Source organism: Prionailurus viverrinus, unplaced genomic scaffold (assembly GCF_022837055.1).
Source record: "Prionailurus viverrinus isolate Anna unplaced genomic scaffold, UM_Priviv_1.0 scaffold_45, whole genome shotgun sequence".
NCBI classification, from domain to species: Eukaryota; Metazoa; Chordata; class Mammalia; order Carnivora; family Felidae; genus Prionailurus; species Prionailurus viverrinus.
The window spans coordinates 3,279,543-3,285,542 of NW_025927610.1; the positions used below are offsets into that span (position 1 = coordinate 3,279,543).

General features: G+C 47.9%; 1 long non-coding RNA gene across 1 annotated transcript; it reads left to right on the forward strand.

Moving 5' to 3' along the window:
- Positions 1 to 2,623: 2,623 nt before the first annotated feature.
- LOC125159205 (uncharacterized) lies at positions 2,624 to 4,291 on the forward strand. The gene is made up of 3 exons (XR_007149717.1): positions 2,624 to 3,007; positions 3,125 to 3,210; positions 3,956 to 4,291. It is a non-coding gene; the product is annotated as an uncharacterized LOC125159205 (long non-coding RNA).
- The last annotated feature ends 1,709 nt before the right edge of the window (positions 4,292 to 6,000 follow it).

The window sequence follows — 6,000 nt, forward strand, 5'->3', positions numbered from 1 at the left end:
AGTGCGAGCAGGGGAGGGGCAGAGAGGGAGACACAGAATCCAAAGCAGACTCCAGGCTCCGAGCTGTCAGCACAGAGCCCGACGTGGGGCTTGAACCCACGAACCATGGGATCATGACCTGAGCCAAAGTCGAATGCTTAACTGACTGATCCACCCAGGTGCCCCAAGTCTTAGTGGATTTTAGAAGATAGATATAATACCAGGTATCTCTCCGACCACAACAGAATGAAGATTGAAATCAGTAATGGAAGGAAAACTAGAAACTTCACAAAATTATGGAAATTAAACAATCCACTTTTATTTTTTATATATCTTTACATATACATATATTATATATATATATATATATAACTTAAATACAAACTCAGATTTTAGAAATTGTACAAAGAAAGCTAAAAACATTTCACATATCTATGATTAGTTTTGATATTTAATATCTCCTTGTACTGTACCGACTTAAAATGTTTACGTTTACTGATGAGGACCAGATATGCCCATCACCATCTGAGCAACTTGCAGGGGATTTATGATTTCTTCCATGTTCTCTCGTCTCAAAACTCAACTGGTTTAAGTCTTGAAGCTATTCTGGTTCTCGCAGGTATTTCTGGAATAAAAGGAACGCTTATGGATGAATTCTTCATTTTATGTTTACAAGCTGTAAGTTTGTAGAGACTATAAATATGGTCAACAACTTTGGACCTACTTTAAACACTAGAGGCTCAATTTGTTGTCCAAACAGCACATTTTTAAACAACCAGTGAATCAAAGAATAAATTATGAAGAAAATTAGAAAATAATCAAAGATGAATGGAAAAGAAAACACAACTTACCCAAACTAATGAATTCATTGACAGTGGTGCTTAGGGAAAATTTATAATTCTAAGCACATTAAAAAAATGAGTGATCTCAAGTCAATGACCTAACTTCACAACTTAAGGAATCCGAGAAAGAACAGACTAAGCACGAAGCCAGCAGAAGAAAGGAAATAGTAAGGATGAGAGCAGAGAAAAACGAAATAGAGGATAGAAAAACAATAGAGAAAATCAATAAAAAAAATTTGGTTCTTTGGAAAGACCAACCTAATTGACAAACTGCAGCTGGATGGACTAATCAAAAAAGACAAGTTACTAATATCAGAAATGAAAGTGGAAACATTCAAACAAATGTGACAGAAATAAAAAGGATTATAAGACAGTACTATGAATAATTGTACACTAAGAAACTGGATAACCTAAATGAAATGGACAGATTCTTAGAAATACAAAACCACCAAGAATAAATCATGAAGAGACAGAAAATCTGATTGACATAATTAGTAAGCAAATTGAATGAACAGTAAAAAGTCTCTTGACAAAGAAAAGCCCTAGAACTGATGGCTTCACTGGTGAACTCTACCAAACATCTAAAGAGCTAACACTGGGGTACCTGGGTGGCTCACTCAGTAGAACACGGGACTCTTGATCTTGGGGTTGTGAATTTTAGTCCCACATTGGGTGTCGAGATTCTTTGAAAATAAAATCATAAGGAGCACCTGGGTGGCTCAGTCAGTTAAGCTTCCAACTGTTGATTTCAGCTCAGGTCACGATCTCATGGTTCATGGGATCAAGGCCATGTCAGGCTCCAAGCTGACAGCACGGAGCCTGCTTGGAATTCTCTCTCCGTCTCTCTCTGCCTCTCCCCTGCTTATGTGCTCTAAATAATAAATAAAGTCATAAAGAAACACAATAAAATATTTTAAAAAATTAAATGAAGAAAGAACTAATACCAATTATTTTCAAACTCTCAAAACATTGAAAATGAGGGAACATTTCCTAACTCATTCTAAGGTTCCGGGGAAACTGCACATCCACAAGCAGAAGAGTAACACTGGAGCCTTACCTCATACGAAAAAATTAACTCAATACGGATCAAAGACCTAAATGTAAGACCTAATAACACAAAACTCTTAGCAGAAAACATAGGACTAAAGCTTCCCAACATTTGGCAATGATTGTTATTTAAAAAAAAATTTTTTTTAATGTTTATTTCTGAGAGAGACAGAGCATGAGCAGGAGAGGGATAGAGAGCGAGCGAGACACAGAATGCGAAGCAGGCTCCAGGCTCTGAGCGGTCAGCACCGAGCCCGATGTGGGGCTCGAACCCACGGACCGCGAGATCGTGACCTGAGCCGAAGTCGGCTTAACCGACTGAGCCCCCCGGGCGCCCCGACAATGATTTCTTGGGTAGACTAGCAAAGGCACAGGCAAAAACAAAACAAAACAAAACAAATTACATTTCATGAAAAACTTTATGTGCATCAAAAGACACTCTCAACAGAGTAAAAAGGCACCCCACAGAATGGGAGAAAATATTTGCAGATCACATTTCTCATAAGGGGTGAAGATGCGGAATATGTAGAGAACCCCTAAAACCCAACGGCAAGGAACTTGACTCAAAAATGGGTAAAGAACTTGAACAGACCTTCCTCACAGAAGTTATGCAAATGGCCAACAAGCCATGAAAAGATGCTTAACAGCGACAAACAGGGTCAGGGAAACGCAAGTCAAAACCACAATGAGGTCCCACCTCACACCTGGTGGAGTGGCTGCTACCCGAAAATAGCAATTGTTGACGGGTGTGGGGACTGGAACCCTGCACACGGTCGGCGGGGCTATAAATGGTGCAGCCGTGTGGAAAACGGTGTTGGGGTTACTCGAAGAATCAAAGAAAGATGTTTGTCGCATGTTCCAGCAGTTCCACTTCCAGGCATTTGCCTGAAAGAATTCCGAGCAGGGTCTTGAGGAGACGTCTGCACCCGCTGTTCACTGCAGCGTTATTCACGATAGCTAAGAAGCAGAAGCAACCCAAGCGCGGTGGACAGATGAACGTGTTACGAGAAACGGCATGTCATTCAGCCTCAAAATGAGAAACGGTTCTGACACCTGCTGCAACTCGGATGAGCCTGGAGGACGCGATGCTCAATGGAATGAGCCAGTCGCAAAAAGACAAATCACGTACGACTCCACTGGTATGAGGCCACTAGGGAAGTCAGATCGTAGGGACAGAGAGCAGAATGCCGAGTACCAGGGGCTGGGAGAGGGGGTTGGAGTCAGTGTTCGACGGGGACAGCGTGTCCGTTTTACAGGTGGAAGAGAGCTCTGGACGTGGAGGATGGAACACTAGGAATGTATTAACTGCTACTGAACCATGTAGTTAACAATGGTTAAGACGGTAAGTTTCATGGGATTTATATCGTATTATAATAAAAAATTGAGGGGGGAGGGGAGGCAGGCAAAACGGGGGAGGGGTGGGAGGTGGAGGCTCCTGGGTATGGAAGGAACCGGCAGAGGGGATGAAAGGTGCCGCGTAGAGGATACGGTCGGCGGTGCTGTGATGGTGTGGTGTGGTGACGGGGGGTGGCCACGCCTGTGAGCACGGCGGGACCGAGGCGGGTGGTGGGTCACCGTCATGCACCTGCACCTAATGCCACGTGGGTGTCGGCCGTACTTCGCTTTTTAATGAGAGCAAAGGGACAGGCTCTGGCGGCGGGCCCCTGGGGTCTGAGCTCCGGTGAGACCGTGCGGGTCTCTGGGCTTTCCAGCTGGACGCCAGCTTTCTGGGCCGTGGGATCTCTCTCTCTGCCAGGCGGCACTCCTGTCCCGCCCCCAGCTCTTCCCATCAGGATGTCCCTCTGCGCCCTTTGTGCTGCCCCCAACTTTGCAAGCGCTCGGCACAGCCCTTGTCCGGGAGGGTGCTCTCCGGCCTCGGCTCCGCAGGCCCTGAGGGGCAGCCCGAGGGGTGCAGGCCCCACCTGGGTGAGCGGGCTCCCCGCGCGCTAATGCCCGCGCCAGCCACGTGCCGTCCTCACCTGTCAGCTCCAAGTTCTGCCGGCGCCGTCCTGCTCCTGACCGCGGCGGTCTCACCGCCACCCTGTGGAAGTGAGAAGCAGCCGCGGGTCTCTTCTCTCCCACAACAGCCACGTTCCTCTCCGGAATCTGCTTTATCGTCACATCCTTAGCTCTTTGGCGAAGTTCAGAACAAACAAAGGACGTTGATGTGACACCGTTGTGCCAAATCTGGCGAAATCTCAGTGGCAGGGTTGGAGCAACGGTCCCTGCAACCGTCTACACCTTATGTGGAGGCGGAAGTCCTCTCTGAAGGTCAGTGTCAATGCCCAAGGAGAGACGGGTAACGTGGCCAAACCTGTGATCGCACCTGCTGCGTGCTGTGATCCCGTCCGACACATTTAGTGGGGATGATACTCCGATTCCTTCAGCTCATTGGGATTTACTGGCTTTTTACTACAATAAAAGTGGCTGTGTCACTGTCGCTAGCCGAGAGCCCCTTTTGCTTTCTAAGGGTAATGACTCCTTCTAGATTTTCCACATTTCACGTGGTCGCTCTTTGAATTCTGATTTTATTTCCATGCTAAACCGCTAAAGCACCTTGACGGGTTTATTTCGTTCACTTCGGTTCACAGGCGGAGTAGTAGTTACCTAGCCCCTTTCGAGCAGGTTGACGAGACAGCCTCCGAGGACCCTCTCCCCGGTGGAGCTGTGGACACTCCCACATTTACGGTTGGCATGTTCGTGCGTGGAGCCCTCTTCCTCACGGGGGATCAAAGCCGCGTGGCACTGCCTTGCAATGTGCACGTGTCTGTGGACACCAGACCCAGTACTTCCCTCGGTGTCCGTCTGGGGTTACGCTTGTCTCCATGAAAAAGGAGTCTTCAAGGCCAAGGGGCCATGCCCATCCACATGCCCTCTCCTTTTCTAGAACCTGCTCCAGACGCCTGTGGCTGTAGAGCCCCACTTAACCAGTCTGGAGCCTGCTCCTGGGGCCCATGAGGGCTGACCCTGACCGCTCACCTGAGGGTGGACGGCACAGTGAGTGGGCCCACTCCTAAATTTTAGAGCTGGCTAAGGAATTGGAGAAGTGCAGGGGTGGCCATGTTAAGCAGAGCCAACCGGGAAAGAATGGACAGGTCCTGGACGTCATTATGGAGGCCACCATGCGGGCAGAGCGCGTGGAGACGGAAGGTGCAGCAGCGCCAGTGACAGCTGAGGACAGAGATGCCAGGGCAAGACTGCACTCAAGAAATCTAGGCCTCAGTTTGGTGTTGGATTCTTAGCTGTGACACCAAAAGCACTAGTAACAAAGTTAAAAAAAAAAAAAATAGAAAGATTGCTCTTCACTAAAATTAAAAACTTTTGTGCATCAAAGGACATTATCAAGAGAAGGCAAGCTACAGAGGGGAGAAAATGTTTGCAGATCATACATCTGACACAGATAGATAAGGAACTCTTACAACTCAGTGACAAAAGGACAGACAACCTCCTTAAGAAGTGGACAAAGCGCTTGGACAGATGTTTCTCCAAAGAAGATTCACAGGTGGCTGGTAAGTACATGGCAAGATGCTCAACGTCATCAGTGAAGCTGCTCAGGACAGCTGCTCCAAAAGATGTCACTTCCGCATATTGGTCATTTGCACCAAAGGCACTTGAAAAACAGCAGGTGCAAGAAAGGCTGTGACCCCCCCAATAAGGCTCTGACCCCCCAAACAGGGCTGTGACCTCCCCAAAACAAGGCTCTGACCCACCCAACAAGGCTATGACCCCCCCAACAAGGCTCTGACCTCCCCCAAACAAGGCTCTGACCCCCTCAAACAAGGCTCTGACACCCCCCAATAAGGCTCTGACCCCCTAACAAGGCCCTAACCTCCCCCAAACAAGACTCTGACCCCCCAACAAGGCTCTGACCTTCCCCCAAACATTTCCTCCTGAAAGCAGGAGCAGGGACTCCAGGTGGAAGGCAGCCCCCCCCCACCCCCTCCCCCCCCCCACCGAATGGAAAGAAACGTTCTTGTCACTGGAGACGAGGAGTCAAGGTGAGGGGATTCTGTGTGGATAGACCTTGTTAAAAGCTTTCCTCTGCCTTCACCCTCCGCACACCTTTTAGCTACGTCCCCACAGTTGCTTCTCTTTGTTTACCTGCCTTATAAACACCTAGGCCTCATCACTT